The sequence below is a fragment of the Erinaceus europaeus genome, chromosome 18 (assembly GCF_950295315.1).
Source record: "Erinaceus europaeus chromosome 18, mEriEur2.1, whole genome shotgun sequence".
In the NCBI taxonomy this organism is placed as follows: domain Eukaryota; kingdom Metazoa; phylum Chordata; class Mammalia; order Eulipotyphla; family Erinaceidae; genus Erinaceus; species Erinaceus europaeus.
This window is the reverse complement of record NC_080179.1, coordinates 64,153,414-64,176,804: the sequence shown is the minus strand read 5'-3', so window position 1 is coordinate 64,176,804 and position 23,391 is coordinate 64,153,414. Positions and strand designations below refer to the sequence as shown.

Genomic DNA, 23,391 nt, shown 5'->3' with positions numbered 1-23,391 from the left:
TCCAATCTTTCTTAAGTCATCTATTCAAATGGTGTTATTTTATTCTAATAAAAAGTACTTTATTGGATATACTTCTGTAATCCAATCAAGTGTGGTTGACAGGTATCTAAAAAACAAATGGAATCTGTATACACTTATCTTTCTCCCATCTGTTTTTAGAGGTCCTGCTAAAGCAAATCATTGCTGAGTATTATGTCAAAAAAGTATGTAAGGAATCTAAAATCTCACAGGAGGCATTTCTTCTTGGTGGACTAACCGCTATTAACCATGTAGCAACTTCAACAATTTGAAATCTTCAACTCCTCTGATTCAATGTGATTGTTTCATATTCTGAAAGAGTGAATACAAGGTCAGTACAAGTGTCCTCAGTGCCTTGGGAGAGGAGTTTAGGCTTTCTCTTTTAAATAGACTTTTGCTAAGAGTAGCAAAGGCCCCATAAAAAGAACAGTTAGTGAAACTTGTTTTCTTCGTACCAAACTTAATATAAATACTTCAACACGAATGTTCTTCCCCTTTTTGTTTTTCTTTTAATTATTTACGAAATCTGTCTTTGCAAGAGTTGGGGGGAGGTAATAGTGATCTATAATAATAATCTCAGAAATAATTATAATAGGAGAGCAGTAATATAATCATATTTTATCCCCAACTAATATAAAAAATCATAATTCAAAAAATGCAATACAGTAAGACTTTAAAATGCAGATTAATTCTTAATTTAACCTCCATTAAATAATTATTGTGAAGAGGTGAAATTATAAATAATTCCAAGGTCTCCAGAAGGCTTCAGTTTAAGCAGATGAGAGCTCAGATTTTCCTCTCTGACATTCCTTACTTTTATTTGCCCCTCAGGCACTGCTTCTCATCAAGACTTTTTCTTCAAGGCAATTCGCCAGGTAACTGATTAACCTAGCTGGTCTGCCCCTTTGCATTTTGGGGTCTGTAAGCATGTGCCACTTACACTCAGATCATTTTGTGTGTGTGTGTGTGTGTGTGAGAGAGAGGCCACAGAGCGACTTTCTTTAAAGCTATCAAAGCCTTGCTCATTAGCCATTATGGGCTGTGCAGAAAACATCTCTGCTATTAGACATTTAACTGGAGTGTAGTAGAATGGGTTTGCTGACCCCCTCCAGATCCTTGGGTAAGAGCTCTGTTCATAATCAGTTTCCAGTTTTTTAAATGTTCCTTCCGGCCCACTTCAGTTCCATTTGTGTGTGTGTGTGTGAATGTGTGTGTGTGTGTGTGTCCCATTGATGTTTTCCAAACTTTAGGAATGTGTCCTTCACTGCCTGCTTCTTCATTGACCCTCCACACTGAATACTAAAGGGACACAACATTACTTCATACATTGAGACGGGGATATCTTGAGAACTCACACGCCATTCATTAGGATACAGTTTACAATAACACTTCCTGTAGAAAGTAGGTGCCTCTCTCTGCAAGGGAAGGATGATTTCTACATCCCATTTACTTTCAAAACTCTAAGCAACACCCTTGATTCTTGCCAATAAAAAGGAAGATAGAATGCAGTAGCAGTCACAATGCATAAATGATATTATTTGTCCCCAGAGTGATGCTAAATCATAATTCACTCAAAGTTTACATGAGTTATTAATAGCAAGAAAAAGAAGGCACAGAGAGGGAGCTTCAGTTAAAACTCCTTCAAATCACGCTGCTTATACGTGAACATCTTAAAGTCAAATAAAGCAATACAATCTATGTGATACGTTTCAGAAGGTATATAATTTACTTTGATACTCTTTCCTTCAAAATTCATTTCTTTAAATTCATAAGGACACTCTGAAAATGTAATATTGACTAAATTTTACTATCAGATAAATTAATCTATATATAATCTGAACTGATCTCATGTGAGTTGTGGGGCTTTCAATAAAATGCCCCTTGATAACCTTGTTCCCAAAATTATGGCAACAACAAACACCCCAAAATAAAGTAAGAACAGAAAACCTTGGGTTCTGAAACTATACACACACACACACACACACACACACACACACATTTTAACGTAGCATCTGATAATGTAATGGTGAACTAAATTACTCTACTTTGACCTGAAACTCAGGGGCAAAATCATTATTGTTTCTTTTGCTAAGGGAAAAAAAAAGTACTCATGCTATAATATAACACATTGCTATATTGTCCAATTCTCCTTTGGACATTGTGATATAAGACAATAATCAGTTTTTTCCTAAGGAAAGTCATGGAATGATCAGATCATCAGCTCTATAAATAAAAGTACCCCAGAGATGTTAGTTTTTTGTTTTTTTTTTTTTAGAGTACAGTGAGTATGTGTCTCATTTTCTTATTTTTTTTTCTCCAGCATTTTCCTTGAGGTTTCTTTCAACAAAATAGGGTAGACTAAGGAGGGGGTCAAGTGGAAAAGTAGTTTCCTTCTGCAGAAAAAAAAAAAGGTTACATAGAAGAGATTTCTGTACATATTCTCTCACACACATACATTCACACAGTATCTAAAAAAAAAATAGTTGAATGGAAACAGAATCGTTGTCAAGAAGTGTGCTTTAGGAGAAAAGAGAAAAAACACAAAGGCAAAACTACAAGGCTCATCTGAATGAGCCTTGGTAAGGGCCTTACTAAAGAGACAGCTTAAGTTGTCTTTGGAAACTGGTGAGTTGCCCTGCTTGGCTGAGTTTGAATTGAATGTTCCCAAAGTAACATTTCACAAATAGGGATACCCTTCGATTTATCACTGTTCTTTCTTGAAATAGCAATACCATTTAGCAATATTTCATATCTAGACAATTACATTGTAGAATTATTGTAGTCTTGGTGCTTCATTAAAATAAAAAAGTTAAAGCCCTGTTTTGTTGAACACAAGAAATGAATAGTAAATATTGATTTAGAATGAATACAAACATTTCCCTAGGAGTGGATAATTACTGCCTTTCTATGCAAAACACTTATATTTGAAGAAGCACTTCACTTACTTTGCCATGCGGTATACATTCTTTAGTACATTTTAAATTATATGTTGTCCTGGACAGTGTCTGCTCTATAATTTCTTGTGTCTCTACACCCGAGTCAGTATGTAATTTTAAACTACAAAGTTTCTGCCAACTAGGAGAATAAGCTTAACTCTTTCTCTATGCAGGGTTCACAAAGCCTTACATGGGAGATTTGGAAAGCTATAGGACTGATGATCTCAGAGCAAGAACACTTTAGTCTCTTATTTCAGGTTAACAGAACAGCCAATAGTAACTGGCCACAGATGTATAAGGCAGAGACTAAATGGAATATGGAATGTACGTGACTAAGCCAATTTATAGCAAACCTCAAAGGCACGAATTAAATAATTAAATCAGAACTGTGGAATAAATCTCAAGTGAGATGAATGTGTGTTACAGAACATTCTACTAGTTAAGGAGCATCATCTTAAAATAAATCTTTTCTCAAAACTTTAATGACTCTAGTGGTCTCCTTTTGTCAAGATACTTGCACCAGAGCATTATTTAAACTAGGTAAACGGATAGATATATGTCAATCATCATCTCACCTAAGTAGGTGGTGACTTAAATCTGAATTTGGTGTCAGAAAGCTTTTAATTGGTTTCACGAATGCACTGATAGTAAATAGCACAGAAATTTAAAAGATCACATATATAATCCTATTGAGAATTTTATCTATAAATGACCCTTCAGTAAAGTAATATGGATGCTTTCAAATAATTGCATATTAGAGAGTTTAAAGAACTCAACCTACTTTTATTTGTCTTCATAAAGATTTTAAACAAAGCATTCCAAATATCAGTGATACTATATAGTATGTGCTTCTCTGTGTCTAGCTTATCTCACATAACAGAATGTCCTTAGGATGGTGGTAGCCACAGAATTGAGGGTGAGGGAAATGGGAATGTGTTAGTCAAGGGCACAGACTTTCAGAGCTAGAAATTTCTGAGGCTCTAATATATAGTTAAAAATATAGTATTGCACAGTTAAAAATTACTGAAAGTAGAACTTAAATGCTCTCACTACACACACAGAGAGAGAGAGAGAGAGAGAGAGAGAACTATTTGAGAGGCAGCCAGAAAAGTGGAATAGCAGATAAAGCATTATATTCTCAAGCATGAAGTCCTAAGTTTTATCCTCAACATTACATATGATACAGTGATATTTTGGTTCTCTATCATAAACAAACAAACAAATAAATGGATGGAGGGAAGTATAATGGTTATGGAGAAGACATCCATACCTCAAGTTCAAAAGTCACGGGTTCAATCACCAGCGTGACCATAAGCTAGAGTTGAGCAGTGATCTAGTCTCTCTCTCTCTGTATCTCACCCATTAAAATAATTTATTATTATTATTTAAAAATAAATTAAAAAGTGTAACTATCTGTGAGATAATGGGTATATTCATTATCTTGATCCTGGTTCTCACACCACAACATATAGCTATATCAAAGTGGTGCATTTTAAATAATACACAATTACATCTGCCGCATGTTCCACAATAAAGTTGGCAAAATAAGAATTAAAGAATTTTTTTTAAAAATAAGTATCTATGAAGAAACGGAAGCACAATAGTGCTCAATTTGAACTAAAGCTAATCAGTAGGTGATAAACTGAAAGGCTATTTATTTATATAAGCACAGCAGTATACCCTGTTTCCAAGGAATCCTAACATTGATACCTTGTGAGAGTTAGTCTCATTTATTCTCTCTGAATTCAAGATACATATACCTTTCTAATTTTTGAACATGTTAAAAGTGGCTACATCAGAAAAATGAACCTTAAGAGAAAAAGAATATTCCTGTGATTATCCCAAGTACAAGTGTACTTGAGGAAGCTAAGTCAGAATTGTCCTTTCTGCACAATGTCATGTATTATCTTTTGACACTCAAGGTGCTCTCTAATTTTTATACCATTTTCCACTATTAGTTTATTTTATATTCTTTAATATTATTTATTAATGAGAGGATGAGGAGGAAGAGAAGAAGGAGGGGGAGGAGAAGGAGGAGAGAGAGAGAGAGAGAGAGAGAGAGAGAGAGAGAGAGAGAGCACTGCTTAACTTTGAAATAACTAGTGCTGGGAATTACACTAGAATTCCAAGCTTGCAAGTTCTGTGCTCTGCCACTGAGTCATCCTTCTGGCACTGTTGGTTCATTCTACATCAACTTGCTTTGCCATGAGAACTATCTGAGTGGTTCATTAAAAATGCAGTTCTCAAGACCTTATTTGAGAGTCTGACATGATGAATCTGGAACAAATCCCAACAAACATTTTTCCCCCAACACTCCAGATCATTTGTATGACTGAGTACCAGAAGTCTGGTTCTAGATTTCATCTGACTCATTCTCCAAAGACAATTTTAGTTTTACTTGTTTTCAGTAGTATTTTTGCTGGTTGAACTTCAGAAGGAAAGTGTTAATTCTACTCTCCAGCCTTACCCGTGAGAAACATCCTCCCTAAATATTTCAGCATGAAAGGAAAACACAACCAGGGTTGACCTTAGATCATACCAACGTAAAGCTAATTAATAACAGACCTATTTCTTGATGAAGGTTTTGATAGAGGCATGACTTAAGGAACAGTAAGGTATGAACTGCTCAAGTGAAGACTGGACAGAAAGTGGGTGCAATAAATGAACACAGAACTAAAAGGAACTGACCTGTAACTTATGTCATAAAGTGACTAAACTCTACTTTTTTCAAATATACTAAAAACACTACTCAGTGGAAAATCAACTTAATCTGCAAAAGATTAGTGGATTTTTCTGACTCTTAAATGCAGAGAGAGACAACGTCTAACTTCAGCAGAAATGATCGAGTAAGTTGTATGAATTTACTAGTACAACGAAAACTGTGAATGTCAGACTTGATCACAGCTGTGTGAACCATGCCCAAACTTGACAGTTTCTCTGTAAATGGCATCAAGTTGGTTTTGTTGGTTAGTTCTCTTTTCAAGATAATATATTAGGTATAATTGTAATATGGGGGGTTAATTCCATATAATTCTCACCACGAGAGCTCTATGGCTAATCCCCCTTCACTGGAAACATCCCTACTCTTTATCTGTCTATAGTATGGACAAAAATTCTTTTTGGGGTGCAGAAGATGGAAGTTCTGGCTTCTGTCATTGCTTCTCCAATGGACATGGATATGGGCAGGTCCATACATACCCCATATGTTTCTATCTTTCCATAGTTGGGTAGATCTTTGGAAAGGTGAACTTCCAGGAAGCATTAGTGAGGTTGTCTGCCCAGGGAAGTGAAGATGGAACCATAGCAGCATCTACAACTTGGTGGCTGATATGCCATAAGATGGAAATTAGGACAAAATGCTTAATAAACAGGAACCATAAAGTAGGGACTATAGGGGAGAAGGAAACTAGGAAGTCTATTTTAGGAATGCTTCTAGGAGCCTATGTCTTAATAATCTTTGCTTAAGCTGATAGCTAACATGAGGTGGACCAGAAATATTTTCTGGGAAGACGGTGTCAGAGTTTAACTAAGAAGCAGGATTAGGGCAGAGAGTTGCTTGCAAATTGAAGAAGATATATAAATGCATTTAATTGCTTATCACAATGAGCTAACCCATATTCTTTAGAAGAAACACTATATACAACTTGCCAAAAGATATACTGGAAAAAGTATATATATCAACTAAAGGACAATTATTGTCACCTATGACAACCTCTATTTTAACCATCGAACAATTAAATATGGTAAAACTTAAGGTTAACTAGGTCACACTTAAACTCTAAGTCTATTTCCTCCCTAACTCGAGACAAGATATCATAAACCCAAAACGGGTTTGGGTATAACAATGGCACTCAGTGATTTAATAACTGGGAGAAAGTCTAAACTTATCAGGTAAAGAAAGAACTACAAAAGCTGGATAAGGGCAAGAAACTGGTTCACTTCAATGATGGCCTTCTGGTCAATACCAGGCCAACTCATCATCTGGGGCTCTAGTCAGTGAATTTTTGGATCCCTACATAAGGACTAGGTCCGTATCAATTCATATTTAGAACAGGAGCCTATGCAACCTCTGAGTTCCTGTCAGACTGAGCTCATAATCCATAGTCACAGATGGAAACATTCTAGGCTGCACTTATTTCAGAGCTAGTCTTCCTTGAGTGACAGAGTAGAATGACCCAGTCTTCCTTCCAAGAGTGGGATAATCTCTACCATTGTTATTTCATAGTGAGGGTATGGTACTGAAGAAGCCTACAAAAGGATATATAATGGCATGCACAATGGGATCTATCAGATGTCTAGGCCCATATTATCTATGGGGGGAATCTAAGGATTTCCTGTCTAGGCCCCAGCTGATGGGATGGCCTGATAGTACCCAAAAAGGCCATTGTTAAGTGAGCCAGTCTCTTGCCCTTGTCCAGATTTTGTAGTAACTTCTTTATCTGACAAGCTTAGACTTTCCTCTAGTTGTTAAAGCAATGAGTATCCTTTGTTGTTTCCAAACCAGTTTTAGGTTTATGAAATCTGGCTTTAAGTTAGAGAGGAAAAAGACCTAGGATTTTGGTGGCATCTTAGTCTCAAGTTGTTCTGCATTTACTCCTCTGATGAGTCTAATATAAATTGCTATGGATACAATAATTGTCCTTTATTTGATAAATAGCTTTGGCCAGTATAACTTTTGGCCAGTTGTATAGTGTTTCATCTGAAGCATATCAAAAGGTAACAATAATTCTGATGCTTTTTCAGAGAGATTAAAAAAGATGAAAGACTATTTCTTAATACCTTTTGTATAGTTTTTATATAATATTTTATTTATTTTATTTTAATGAGAGAGAGACCAGAGCACTGCTCAGCTCTGGCTTATGGCAGATTTGGAGATTGAAGCTGGAACCTCAGAGCCTCAGGAATCAGAGACTTTTTACATAACCATTATGTTGTGTCCCCAGCCCTCTTTTGTATAGTTAATTGAATAGATAGAATGATTGAGGAAAATGAAGTAAGAGGTAGGAGAGGAGAGAGTTTAACATATATAATATATAGTGGCATGGGGGGGGGAAATCCCTTTCTTTCGGCAACTATTTGCCACCTCATTTTGGTACTTCTCTAGGAATACTAGCTATAAGATTACCTAGGGGGTGGGCATCTTTGACCATCACACTGAAATACTTTATCCAAATGAATCATTTTTTTCTTAAAGTAATTTCCTTACAGAAAAGTAAATCCTGGAGAGAAATGGAGACTAGTCATAATAATAAAAAGAATAACTATATGTGCATGTATGCATGTGTGAGTGTAGTATGTGCATATGCATGTATCTCTGGGGGGGGCAAGTGGTGAGAGAGCAGGTAGAAAGAAGGAAAAAAAAGTAAATAACAACTATGGAATAAAGTTGGGATTCTTCTTTTGTATATGTTAACTGAAAGAAGTCTCAATAGAGAATGAAATGATAGTGATTTAGATTTCATGATAGCTTTGCAAAGGTAGGGTAGAATAGGAAAATTCTTAGGATTTCCCTGGTTCTAAGTCAATGAGTGGAGAAAAGAGAAATAAAATTTAATGTCTTACCTCTATAGACAAACTGAATCTAAACCTTCCATGATTCACAAGCAAGGAATAACCTGCTTGTGAATGAGGTCAATAGCAAATATCCAAAGTAGCTGAGATCTGTCAAGTTCTTATTATGTGTCAGTCATTGCACACTATCAATGATGTATTTATTTTAACTCCTGTAATCTTCCCAGGAGGCAACTAAAGTAGTTAGTTTTGCTTACTCCACAAAATAGATGAGAAGACATGAGTCAGAGGAGAGAAACACTTTGTTCATGAACATACAGCCAGCTGGAGTAAGAATCCAGGCTCTTTGCCCTTTCTTTTATTCCATAACCACCATGCTCAAATGGTGACCAACAGAGCACTTTCCAAATAACGATAGACTGCTTATATTTATCTTTTTATCTTCTTTCCAAGTACAAAATGAGAGAGAGAGAGAGAGAGAGAGAGAGAGAGAGATTGAGAGAAAGTGCTCTGCCTCTGCCAACAATACTGTGGATGTTGTGACAATGCCATTTTTCAACAAACTGCTTTCACTAAGTAAGGAGGGTGAGCAGATTCTAAATTGTCGACCCTTGTCCAACCATCACAAATCCAACCAGAAACAGAGCCTCAAAATGCAAAATGAATAAGAAATCTGAAACTATTATCAACTCTTTGTCAAGATTTATTTCAAGACATGACTGGCTGCATTTAAGAGACAGATGCCAGAACAGAAGGTAATATGCCTACTGGTACTGCAGTGCTGATGCTCAGTGTTTCCCTGTGTCAGGCCTGGCAGTGGAGCACCACTGCAGAAAACTGAATCATCAAAGGCCTATCAGTTTAGCAGGAAGTGTTCTTAATGCAAAAGGATGGAGCATTATAGTTGTGGGGGGTGTGTGCCAACACCAGCAAAATAAATGGTCATCAGCCTGTCCAGATGGTCATTCCCTTCTTCTTTGGATGTTTAGACATAGTTTTAGTATAATTAAAAAACCATGACACTTATCATGGGGACATGAGAAATGGTATGCATGTGTCTATAACTGGACTGTAAACTATTAACCCCACAGTAAAATGATAAAACATATTTATTTAAAAGGGGGGGGAATAAATCCAAGAGAACTTCAAACTTAATTATAAAGCTTGAGAAAAAAATGTCATGTGAAAGTTATTTTCAGGTATAAAATTAGAACCTTCTTTTAATTCCTTTGCCTCAACATTTACATACCATCCAAGGCCAAAGAATCAAATGATTAAAAAAAAAAAAAGGCAATTAAAGATTGGAAATGAAAAGTCAACCTGCAGCATGCCAGTTTTCATGCTGCAAGTTCCACTGGAGACCAAAATCAATGTGACTGAGAGAAGATACAACATAGAAGGGAAAATCTCCCAGGATAATCAAGGGATATATTTCTAAGTCTATTTCCCCCCACACAACTGTTTTGTTTTCTCACATCAATGAGCTAGAATGAAATGTGGATCCCATGATCAAGCTGGCAGAAGTCATGCTCCCTACCTGGATGCTCACAAATTGTAAATCACAACTTTACAAGGATTTAACTTTTCCCTTTCCAAAATAATCAAATGTTGTGGTGAGGGGGCCACTAATCATGACAAAAAATATACTGCAAATTCTTTCTTGCAGTGCCAAGTCCAATAAGTTCTCTGAGTAAAATTAAATGCACGATCTTATTCCAAACCACAGCTCCCCTTGGGGATGTGCAACTCTCAAGTGGGGGCTGAAAGGCCAGTTGTATCAAAGCCCAGGGTTACACCCATTTTTTAAGTATTTTTTTCCCCTTTTTTAACCACTGCCCGTAGTATAAACGTGTCAGGCGCCTCTACTTTCCAACTTCTACAGTCAAATCAGCACTTCCTACTTTCCACATTCCGCCTCTCAAAAGTGGGCCAATCCCCAAGGTCTTTTAGTTTCTCATAGTTTTTGTTTATTTTAAGAGATTTTTTTTTTCAACTGAACTCAAGGGAAACAGAATGGAAGGGGAAAAGAGAGGAAGAGGGGGGAGGAGAAATGAAAAGAGAATGAGAAAGAGAGAAAAAGAAGAGAAAAAAGAGCGTGATCTCTTTTGCAGTAAAGACTTGTAGATGTGGCTGGCAAAACAACTCATTTAAATAGTATGCTGCTGTGTCAGATGTTTCATCTAAGTTCCAACCTGCCTCCCATTGCAGTGAAAAAAGGGAATTTTTGGTACTTTAGACTCTTTCACTTTACTAGATTTAAAATAGAAAAGAAAAAAAATGAATTCCTGATTTCTCTTAGGTCTATAATACCACTGGAATGAGAGGAGAGATAGGCCTATTAGTTTACCCTTGTATACCCATGTGCCAGTACAGCACACTATTTCCTACTGTACTTCATCTCTTCCCAGATTTTTTAATATGTTTCAAAGACAGCCAGTGACAATATAGGTTCATTTTAATCGCTGCAATGTTCCATCTAGTCTACAACATGCCATGTCTAAGGGAAACTCTATTGGATGAGCTCTCACTGGCCATTTGGAGTACCCATGTAGAACTGAAACAACACATGTGCCCTCCAATATCGATGGTCCATAAATTTAGCATTGAAGCATCCATAAAAACAGAGTTTAAAAATCCAAGATTTAATCCTAGTGTTGGAAATGTTGCATAAAAAAAAACAAACTATTCAGTGTAGAAGCAGTATATATATATGGCACATGATACCACACATCTAACTGTGTGAGTGCATATATGTTCATATAAAGAGCATACAAATAGTCATCATTACACTGGAGTGTTACCGTTTCTCAAAAACTCTATGCCAAATGCTGTATAATTACCAAAAATGTGATCCAAAATATTTAAGGTTATGTTTCTCACAATTTTCATCTTATCTTGTCGAAATCACACATTTTAAATGTCAACCTGAATAGAGAAATATTTAATTTCCAGGATACTCCATAATTGAAAAACTCTTCTTTAAGTATTTTTGGTTTATTTTCTTTGTTTTTATGCTAAGACAATGGAGTATTTGGGGTTATTTCTCAAAGCCAATTCTAGTCATCCCTACCTACGGTGGTGATGGTTTCATAACTGAGAAAGAAAAAACGGTGTCAAAAGAACCCAGCAAGAAGATTGCCTGCACTACATACATTTGAAGGATCATCACATTCATTCATGATCTTTGGAGGCTAGCTGGTAAAGAGAGAATCAGTACCACCATTTTAAAGCATGCCGTTTGATAGGTAGTCAGAATCAACACAGAGTGTTTATTTTTACTATGTCATAGTTTAAGTGATTCACTGCTTTCTGGGCATAATACAAGTTATGTTTTATTTTAAAATATTTTTATTAATTAATGAAAGAGATGAGAACACTATTTAGCTCTGACTTATGGTGAAGTTAGGTATTGAAACTTCAGAGTTTCAGGCATTAAATTCTTTTACATAACTATTATGCTACCTCCTTAGTCCAGGATGTTTTTATAATTTCTTTCATCTTCTCTCTCTCTCTCTCTCTCTCTCTCCCTCTCCCTTGCTCCCCCCTCTCACTTTCTTCCCTTCTTTCTCTCTCTCTCTTTCTTTTTTCTCTTTTAGAAAGAGAGTAAAATCTTTACTTCCTAGAATCTCATATCTCCAGAGCCCTATTCCACTATGGAAAGATTGAAAGAGGTGGTCTTGAAGGTGGAACAGTGGACTCTCAAGCATAAGGCCCTGAGTTCAATCCCCAGTAGCACAACTACTAGAGTAATGTCTGGTTCTTCCTCTCTCTCTCATTAATAAATAAACAAAATATTGAAAAGAAGGAGTAAGAGAAAGAGGGAAGAAAAGGAAGAGGAATAGGAGGAGGAAGACTGAAACAAGCTGGGAGTGTGGATCTCCCTGCCAATGCTCATGTCTAATGAAGAAGCAGTGACAGAGTCACAACTCCCACCTTCTGCACCCCCAAAATAATTTTGGCTCATCATCCCAGTGGGTGAGAAATAACAGGGGGGAGTTGACCAGAGAGCTCTGAACTCCAATTCTACCAGGACCTGGAGAGAGAAAAGGAAAAAAGAAAGGACATTCGGAAGTAGTAATAGGTTTAGGTGTGACTGGGAAAGGAAGAGGAGACAGGACCATGGACTAAAATGGACACACATATACAAATATAGACAGATAGTTGTGGAAATAATAATGAACCCATATTTGCAACCTTGGGAGAACTGCTGTAGCTGCCAATGGAGGAACTGGGGATCCAAAACTCTGTGGTAGGAATGGTATGGAATCATACCTCTGCTATCTTATAATTTTGTATATCAATATTCAGTCACTAATAAATTAAAATAAATAGAAAAAAGAAAGAGGGAAAGTGATCGAGAGAAAGATAGAGGGGAAAGAGATGGGATGGTACTGCCACACTCTTCTACAGTTTATTAACCTTCCCTACAGGCATTCTCATGTGGGGACCTGAAACTCAAGCTCAGGTCTTGTGTATGGCAATGTGTGCTCCCTACCAAGTGAGCCACCTGCCAGCTCCTTCATTTTTGACATGTGTACTTTAGAAAGTAATTTGTTATCCCTCTACTAAGAGGCAGGGTAGTTCTGCAAATAAAAATTTTGGACTATGGATCATTTATCAGCTTTATGATTGTAGTCACATCCAGTTAGTTTCTATTCATATTTAGGTGGGGCTGAGAGCTATCTCACTGGGTGCTCTGCCGTGAGTGCAGCCTGACACCATGTTGGAGTGACAGGGCACATGCATAATCTCCAGTGCTGTGGTATTTCTCACTCTCTCCCTGATTTTCTAAGTAAAAGAAAAAGTCAGGGGAGCTCTGAAATTGTATATAAGACTTCAGCTCCACAAAACTGTTTGGCATTAAGCCAGCTCCCCTGCATTGCTTAATACTATGGTCTATTTACATAATCACTGTTTTGCCTGAAGATCCCCACCCATGACTACAGGGTACATTAATCCCACCAGTTTTCTACCTTCCCAGAGTGCCTTTTTTTCTCCACCCCCTTTCCTAGCCAATCCTGTCCCGACTTGCCACTTCCGGTTTTTGCCTTATAAAACCTGCTGCTGTTCCTGGTTTCGCCCCTCTCTTCTCTCCCACATCCAGACGTGGAGAAGGGCAGATGTGCAGAGTGGGCGGCCATTGCAGTCCACATGGCTTAATCCGCTGTGCTCATGCCCAACTCTGGGGCCCCGCATCAATAAAAAATTTTATTACCATGCCACCACAAGTTCCTGGTTCCTCTCCAGCATTGCTGAGTAAGCAGCAGCACAGGTTGGCTCTGGTCGAGTTCTCTCCAACCCAGAGAGCACATGCCCGGGAAGAAACACCCTCACACTAGCCCGGCACAAAACGAAACATCAATTTGGTCAAGTATATTGTAAATCACTTGGAATTATTCAAGTTTCAAGTTTAAGTTTATTGATCTAATAACAAGGAGTCAATAATTTCTGAGATATCAGGATACAATTTTACAAAGTAATCATATTCAATAGATATAGCTCTGGTATGCATATACAACTCCATGTAAGTAAAGTGATATAATTATCTATAACTATGTCTAGTGGTAAGCAGTTAATAACCACTGTGCCATATTTGGATTACAAGTTGTTATGATTAGAAGACATAACTTGAAATTTACATTTTCATAAAGGCTCCTAAATACCACTGCACTTTCCTATTGTGTCCTATGAAACCACCACCATTGGTAAGATATGGGTAGAAAAGTGTTGAACAGGGCCAGCAAAGTAGTTCATCTGAATAGTGCTCCTACATTGTTAGGGGAATACCCCAGATTGAAGCTTCGTTTCTAATTGGAGGAAGCTTTGTGATTGTGATCTAGTTTCCTCTTTATATATCTCCATTTCTATGTCTCTTTTTCTGTTAAGAAACTATAGGATTGATTTCTGAACATATAGTCTTTTTATATTTCTTTCAAGTTGAAAATGTCAGCTGGAATGGTGAAGATCCAGTGATGACAGGAAAGAAGGAAGGAAGGAAGGAAGGAAGGAAGGAAGGAAGGAAAGAAGGGAGGAAGGGAGGGAGAAAGAGAGAGAAGGAGAGGGGAGAGGAGAGGAGGGAAGGGGAGAGGAGGGGAGAAGAGGGAAGGGGAGAGGAGGGGAGGGGAGTGAAGAGGAGAGGAGAGGAGAGGAGAGGAGAGGGGAGGGGAGGGGAGAGGAGGGGAGGGGAGGGGAGGAGGGGAGGGGAGGGGAGGGGAGGGGAGAGGAGAGGAGAGGAGAGGAGAGGGGAGGGGAGGGGAGGGGAGGGGAGGAGAGGAGAGGAGAGGAGAGGAGAGGAGAGGAGAGGAGAGGAGAGGAGAGGAGAGGAGAGGAGAGGAGAGGAGAGGAGAGGAGAGGAAAACAGAGGAGAGGAGAGGAGAGGAGAGGAGAGGAGAGGAGAGGAAAACAGAGGAGAGGAGAGGAGAGGAGAGGAGAGGAGAGGAGAGGAGAGGAGAGGAGAGGAGAGGAGAGGAGAGGAAGAGGAGAAGAGGTAAGGCGTTTAGAAATCCTGGAGATAAATCTTTCCAATACAGGTTATAGTACTAGCCAGTGAGTAGCTTCAGGTAAATTTCATTCTCCTATCCTCAGTGCAAGTACATTCATTTAATGATATAACTGATTTAAGTGTAGTATTTAGTGAGATAAATCATAGAAGTTACTTTTTTTTTCCTGATGCTTGATAGGCAGTAGACACTAAATTCATGTAAGTTCTTTCTCTTAAGAAACCTGAGATCAGTGAAGGTAATGTTTAACAAGCATGTTTATTTTTGAAGGAGAGGAACAGCAAGTGAGACAATGGAAACAATAACATAAAAGAGGCCAAGATTAAGGACAAAAGTAATAGCCTTTTTGAATGTTTATTATTATTATTATTGTTATTAAGACTCAATTTCCTCTCCGTAATTCAGTAAGTGGAATTAAAATGACAGACTTCTGAGAAAGACCACTGGGACTCCAACAGCCATCAGATTCTTCCCCTGTCTTGAGCTTGGTCTGAGCTTAGTCTCTCCTCTAAGAAAGGCTTGCTCCTTTGCCAGTTCACAGAGTCCCACCCTCTATTTTAAAAGATACGTTCTGGCCACTGTGACTAATAAGAGTCCTCACTGAACCTCTGACAGAACACGGATTCATTACTTCCCAACTCTAATGTCAAAACAGTTATTGTACTCATTTATTTCTTTAACCAGTGACTTTCAGAGTAGCAAGTTTCTGGGAGTTGGGCAGTAGCGCAGCAGGTTAAGCACACTTGGAGCACAGCTTAAGGACTGGTATTAGGATCCCTGTTCGAGCCTCCCTCTACCCACCTGCAGGGGAGTCACTTCATGGGCAGTGAAGCAGGTCTGCAGGTGTCTTTCTCTCCCCCTCTCTGGCTTCCCCTACTCTCTCCGTTTCTCTGCCCTATCCAACAACAACGACATCAATAACAACAACAATAATCACTCCAACAATAAAACTACAAGGGCAACAAAAGGGAATAAATAAAAAATTAATTTTAAACAAACAGAGTAGCAAGTTTTTAAGAGTTGAATGCTTGGAATTTAAAACCATCATATCTGGGTTAACTCCCCAACTTTCTCTGTCTTTGCTGCTTCTCCGTAGTAAGTTTTTTTCCATCTCTTGCTCATCTGTTAATAGGACAGTTACAGTTTCTATTTCATAGGCTTGTTATGAGGAAAGGAAATATATAGAAAGCACCTCCAAGCTGTACAGTGCTGATGTTTAGTGCTGAAACCTTTTGTCCTGGAAAGGTGAATTTAACACACGTGGCATATGAACAAGAACTCAGTCAATATGTATTAAAATAAAGAATGAGTATTCTGGAAAATAGTTCTTAATGCCAAGTTGTCTTAGAAAGCCACTGTTAGGTTTTATAAGACAATTTTGAATACTGTAAAACCAATTAAACATGAAGGTCTCTTCCAACTGGAAGTTTCTGACACTGATCAAAGACAGTAGACTTGCTACTCCCACCACCCATGGGTCCTTGCTTTTTTGACATTGTATTTATGTATTTGATAGAACTACAGAGAAACTGAGATGGATGGGGGAGATGAAGCACTGCTTCTGCATTCCTGATGTCTCCCCCGTGCAGGTAGGGACTGGAGGTTTGAACCCAGGATCCTTATGTGAGGTAACATATGCACTCAACTGAGTGTGCCACCACCAAGCCCCACAGTCCTTTTTTTTTTCCCCTCAAAGATAAAATGAAGTGTGTTGATTAGATAACTTCCAGGATTCATCCTACTTTGACATTGTCTAATTTTACCTGTGAGATAGTTGAATTGGTTGTTATCTTATTTGGCAAAAACTCTGTAGAAAGGGTGCTTTGCACTTAATAACCCCCCCCCCCCCACCACCAGAGCAATCTACTCTACCCCAGCCTGCAGGAGCTCTGACAACCAGCTGGTGAAGAATGCTGTGGTCATTGCCTCTTGGCATCAGGAACATAAAGAGTCCATTTCCCATGACTCTCTTTCCACTACTTTACTCTCCTTCACTCCTCACCTTCCACGGCAGCTCAGCTTCTCCTTAGGCAGCTCCTGAGCAGAGGAATTCCACCCCCTCAACAGAGCAGAAACCAGAGCCAGAAATGCCTATTAGGTCATGTAAGCCACACGCCTTCCAGAGCAAGCACATCCTCTCCAACTGACATTTCAGCTCTACTTCTGGCTCCAAAATGTGCCTGTGCTCCAGTGGTTCCTGTATATGTTTTGAATAATAGTTTATAAGCATTCTGGGATGCTTTGAAAATGAAGGTTCCATATAAAGTTATATTGCTGTTTTGTTTATTATAAAGATTGTCTTTTTCTTTCTTTCATTCTTTCTCTCTTTTTTCCTTTTCTTAACATTCTTAGGAATAGTCACAAGAAGATTTCTCAAAGTGGAAATTGTACCAACAAGGTCCTGACCTGATTCTTTTTCCCCAAAAATGTGATAGGCAGTCATTCAGAACTTGGCTGATTCAAGCCTTGACTACCCTGCTGCAAGTGTGCAATAGAAAAATTAGTTCTGTCAACAATTAAAATATTATTTAAGTATCAAGTGTTAATTGCTGCTAATATATTTGCTCACATCTTCTGCTAGTTTAAGTGTACATATATATTGTCAATGTAAATTCTGTTTATTTCTAATTGTATAACAATGCTATATTGCCTTTGGATATGAAGACATAACTGTTAATTTGCTAACTGTTCAACATTTTTAAAAATCTGTTTGCTTGTTTCATTGTGCTGAACATACAAATCCAACTTAACATTACTCCAGGTGACAAGAAAGCCAACTGATTAACACAAATGTCAAATACCACCAGGAATTCAACCCAAATCCTTGGAAACCATCCAGCCACTCTTCTGGCTCAAGGACAATTCATTATTTCTTTGTTAGGAAGAGAACAGGAGGGTGGGAAACAAAGTCCTAGATGTCACTGTGAGTGGTGCATGCTACAATGTATTTCTTCTCCTAAAGAAGTGTAAACAAATAACCTAAGTTAGTATTTGTTTCTAGTGGAAACACACACAAACTTAGCAATACCACACACATTTTGGGTAAATGGAACATTGGTGTGGAGAGACCAGGTAATGTGTTATTGCTATCCAGTTCACAGTCACAAGCAGAGAAACACAAAAATCTATGCTCTAACCCAAACTTCTATTCACAAGAACACATTCTCTTTATGAATCTCTAATAATGGGAACTAGAAAGCACACTGTAAAGCAGTGGTGAAGTTTTGAGGAGGAATAGTTTGCATTTTCCAACTAATACCATACTTTAAAAGAGTATTATTACAAGGAGTGACACTAAACTCAATGTACTAAGAGCAACTAGTTAATTTCAGTTAATTCAATATGTTGTTTATTTATCAGGGAAGTTTCAGGAACAAAGCACAGGTTTTCTAATTCCTCAAAAAACAGCTTTCACAGTGACAAGCTCTGGAAACTGCATCCAGTTCCAACAAAAGATTAATAATGCAAAAGAACTTAATAGTGGTCCATAATTGGGAACTAACCCCAAAACTTTCAAAACTTTCCAATAAAACAGAGTCCAGGGAGTGCACAAGATAGAATATATTACTTAGAGATTCTAATTTCAAGTTTTCAGCAAAACTAGAACAAGTCTTTAAGATAACAAACAAAAAGGGGACCCTAGGGATAAGTATCTGTTAAAGAGAACATTGGGAACACAATTTTGGATCTATCTTGAAGAACACAGACTGAGTAGTAGAAAGTATTTTAAAAAAATCTAAAAAATATATTTTATAATTATATTGAATAAGGGAAAAAGTAAACAACCATCACAAAACCCAATCCAGTAGTTTTAAAAATTGTAATGTTTGGGGCCAGAAAATCTATATACGCATTGAAATACTGCATGTGTATGCAAGTTGTCCTAGGAATCCCAGAGGCCTAAGTTTCAAGCCCCAGATACCACCATATGCCAGAGTTGAACAGTGCTCTGGTCTCTCATTTATTCATTTTTTTCACTCTCTCTCCTGAAACCAAATAAATACAATTAAAAATTAAATTAAACTAACAATAAATATACCAGAGTGGAAAGATGTCAAAATTTTACCAAAAGAAAGCATTCTAGTCATCAAAGGTATTATAAAAATACCCACATATGCCACACTCCCTGGATTCCATATTTCTCCATTTGACATATCTGTCCATTTAAAAATAAACACCCTCTCAAAATGAAAAACACTGCCAATCTAGAACGTTTGAATTTTAGAGACCATACAAGAGCTGGCAGTAGTAGTTAAAGAGTTTCCTTTCAATTCTCTTTGAGTCATGAGGAACACAGGACGGCTGCATGGGTCACTGCATGGAGAATTTGGAGGCCTTATTCTTACTCCATAGGAGGAGTAATCAATTATTCCTGCTTGTTATTGCCATTGAAGGGGGAGTCCAAGCCCACCTGACACAGACTTGATTTTTGAACCAGCCCAACCATCTTAACTCACAGTTGAGGAATTTAAGGCATGGGAAGTTTTAGTTAGGAAAAAAGCTAGAGTGTTTGACTTTAAGATAGATATATAGTTGTAGAATCCTGTCCTTACTTTCTATCACTGAATTTCAAATACTTGCGATTTGTAATACTACCAAAAAAAATGACTAGAATGCTTTCCTTTGGTAAAATGTTAACATCCCTCCACTCTGGTATATTTACTGTTAGTTTAATTAAATTTTTAAGTTTATTTATTTAGTTTCAGGAGAGAGTGAAAATGAATAAATGAGAGACCAGAGCACTGTTCAACCACTTCTACAAGGGGATAATATTAAATGGAGTGAAATAGTTTATTCTATCAAAATATTAATGATTAAAATATATTTTTTAAAAAATTATTGCCACCAGGGTTATTGTTGGGACTTGGTACCAGTACTATGAATCCACCACTCCCGGAAATCATCTTTCCTTCCTTCCTTCCTTCCTTCCTTCCTTCCTTCCTTCCTTCCTTCCTTCCTTCCTTCCTTTCTCTCTCTCTTTCTTTCTTTCTTTCTTTCTTTCTTTTTTTAATTAGATAGGACAGATAGAAATTGAGAGGAAAGAAGGAGAAGGAGGAGAAACATTAACAGATTTGCTTCACAGCTCTTTAAGCTTTCCCCCTCTAGATGGGGAGCAGGGCTTGAACTTGGGTCTTTGCACATGGTAAAGTATGTACTCAACCTGATACATATTCTGAAGAACCTCATTTCTCTCACATATTTAATCCAGTAAGTCTACTGCTTTTCTTATTTTTCATTCCTTTCATTTCTTTGATTGGAGAGTTTATAAACATAATGGGATTAATCCCTTTCAGTGCAATACTTAAACTGATAATGAAGTGTAGTGGAATTGTTAATATGTCAACCTTCCATATAATGCATAGCAAGGGACCTTGAATAATTTCAAATAACCAGCCGTGTTCCTTTGACCTATAAATTAAGACATTTGGGATATTCATTGATCCAATTTTTTTTGTTGTTGTTGTTATTTTTTATTTGTTTTTACTGCTGCCCAGGTTTAATGCTGGAGCTCAGTGCCAGTCCAGCCATTTTTTCCTTTTATTCTGTAGGACAGAAAATGAGAGGAGAAAGAGAAAGAGAAAGAGAGAGAGAGAGAGAGAGAGAGAGAGAGAGAGAGCTGCAGACCGGCTTCACTGATCTTGAAAGTGGATAAGGGGCCCAAACCTAGGTCCTTATGCTTGGTGATATGTGTGCTTAACGAGGTGTGCCACATCCTGGCCCCCAGTTGATCCAGTTTTAACCATATGCAATCACACCCAATCTAGAATTACATTTCAGAAGTTCAACTAAATGTTCTTGACAACTAATAGTTGTTGCTATTGTAATATTTGTATACTTAATTCCCATATCAACATGTACTAATCCCGTATTTTGGAGATCTGCTTTACTTAAATGTTTGTGTATTACTTAAAATTTTTTTTGTAACCAGACACATTCACAATGAAATACTACTCATCTGTTAAAAATAGCAGAGTCATTTCTTTCACTTTGTCTTGGAGAGAGATTTAAAAATTGTGCTCAGTGATATAAGTGAAAATGAGAAGGATAAATATCCACTGAGCTCATTTATAGGTGTACTAAACAAAGAAGAAAAAGGAAAAACACAAAGTAAAACTTGGATTGGGTATGGTATACTGCACATATATAAACATAGGACTCTGAGGAAGGAGGGGAAAGGAGGGTGATGGGGGGGTCTATAGGCCCCTGGTGCATGAGGGTAGAAAAGAGCTTAAGTTGAAGTTGAAAATGTTTTGAAGACACCTATCAATGGGAGATAGGAAATAGAGCCCATGGGTCAACAACTGAAATGTAATCCACTAACCCCTTGATAAAGGAAGGGGGAAGAAAAGTGACGGCAACTCAAAGGAGGACTCTAACATGAAAACTAAACATAAAAAATATACCAGATTAATAATTTTTCCCTTTTACCTGGAATTCAGGTTCAAGCGTAGTAAGTCTAAAACTCACTTGATTGTACTTTTTAAAAAAAATTTTTTAAATATTTTATTTTTATTTATTTATTCATTCCCTTTTGTTGCCCTTGTTGTTTTATTGTTGTAGTTATTATTGTTGTTGTCCTCGTTGTTGGATAGGACAGAGAGAAATGGAGAGAGGAGGGGAAGACAGAGAGGAGGAGAGAAAGATAGACACCTGCAGACCTGCTTCACCACCTGTGAAGCGACTCCCCTGCTGGTGGGGAGCCGGGGTTTGAACCGGGATCCTTATGCCGGTCCTTGTGCTTTGCGCCGCCACCTGTGCTTAACCTGCTGCGCTACAGCCCGACTCCCCTTTTTTTTTTCTTTTTTACCAGAGCACTGCTTATTTCTGGCTTGTGGTGGTACAGGGGCTTGAACCTGGGACTTCAGAAACTCAGGGTTTTTTTTGTTTGTTTGTTTGTTTTTTAGGACATGAAAGCAATTGTCTTTATAGAAAGGTCCCATAAGGTAGCACAAAGAAACAATGGACATGGATTGTAACAGAAGTAGATTATACTCTTATTCTCCCAGCATATTTTTCTAAATTACCTATATTAAGGGTTCTTTGGGAAGTCTGTGGTAAGTTTCTATTCTGTGACTCTTCTGAAAATCCTTTAACACAGACTAGCCTTTAAAATGTGGCATGGGAGACGGTGGTTGTATGGTGTATTTTTGACTTTTACTGTTTGACTTGTCCAGCTGCCCGTTGAAGAGACATTTTGATTCAGGTTTACCTGTCATGGCAGCATAGGCTCGAGAAGACCCCTGGTAGGCTGCAATGAGGGACTCCACTAACTAGTTTCATTATTTCTGTAGGCCTAGGGGAACAATACACTCACCAGTAATAAGGCTAAAGCTAGATTGTCAAATGACTTTGCTTTGGGGCAAAATCTTATCAATTTCCCATGAAAACTTGTATTACCTCATGCTGATCAGAGTCTGATTGGCAACTATGTATATGTTTGATTAATAAAGTGTTAAATAAAAGAAAATGGATGGGTTTGCTTCAGCATTTAAATTTTTTTAAATACAGAGTCCTAGGCATAGTAGAAAATTAGAAAGATTAGTTTATGTTAAGAACTCAGAGTTAATCCTGATGATAGGTAAAGAAAACTAACTGTACTTATAAGTCATGTGCTATCGATCATATTCTAAGATATATATATATATATATATATATATATATATGTATATATTAATCCAACTATCACAGCCATATTAGATGGACATAAGTATTAGCCCAAAGTGGTGATATAAAATAGAAAGAAAAAAAAAGCTATGGTAAAGACCTCTGATGATATACCTATAACCATACAGATAACAAATGTTGAAATTTAATCCTAGAGTGATTTTTCTGGATTCCATACGTTTAATCTCTACTTTCAGGAAGCATTCTAACTAGGATCTCAATATTACTCATAACAAACATAATGTAAATGGGGCAAGAGGAACAGCCTACTAGGTAGAGAAAGATTTGCCATATGCTCAGTCCAGAAGTATCTTAGCCTTTGGGGAAGCTTCAGTGGTGTTCTATCTATCTATCTATCTATCTATCTATCTATCTATCTATCTATCTATCTAAATGATAAAGAGACTTGAGAACAATGAAACTGCATATGAGAAAAGATGCCATATCATCATGATGGTTTCCTCCTTAATAAAATCTGGTATATTAATGAGAATTTATGATGAAAGTTGGTGATGAGATTGAGTTGTTTGCTTTTAATACTAGAACAATACTTGACAGGAGGTAAAGTATGCTAGGTATGGGTGATTCACTTCCTTATCTCCCGTGTTCATTATAGATATCAAATTAACTTTCCTGGCAGCCTGGGAGGGAACAGGCAGTGTGTTTAATTTACATGTATTATGTTAAGAGTTCAAATTTTGGCACTGCACACATCAGAGTAATACTCTGATTTTCTCTCTCAAAAACAAATCTCTGGTACT

The 23,391-nt window shown here is 37.5% G+C and overlaps 1 long non-coding RNA gene across 4 annotated transcripts in view; it reads right to left on the bottom strand.

The window, feature by feature from the left end:
* The window catches only part of LOC132534341 (uncharacterized), a 219,254-nt gene that overhangs the window by 31,921 nt on the left and 163,942 nt on the right, over positions 1-23,391 (bottom strand). For 2 of the 4 annotated variants that reach the window (XR_009546071.1, XR_009546069.1), the window contains exon 2: positions 257-330. The exons of the other annotated variants lie outside the window; for them this stretch is intronic. This is a non-coding gene — a long non-coding RNA (uncharacterized LOC132534341). The remainder of the gene's footprint in view (positions 1-256; positions 331-23,391) is intronic. 4 annotated transcript variants of the gene reach the window in all.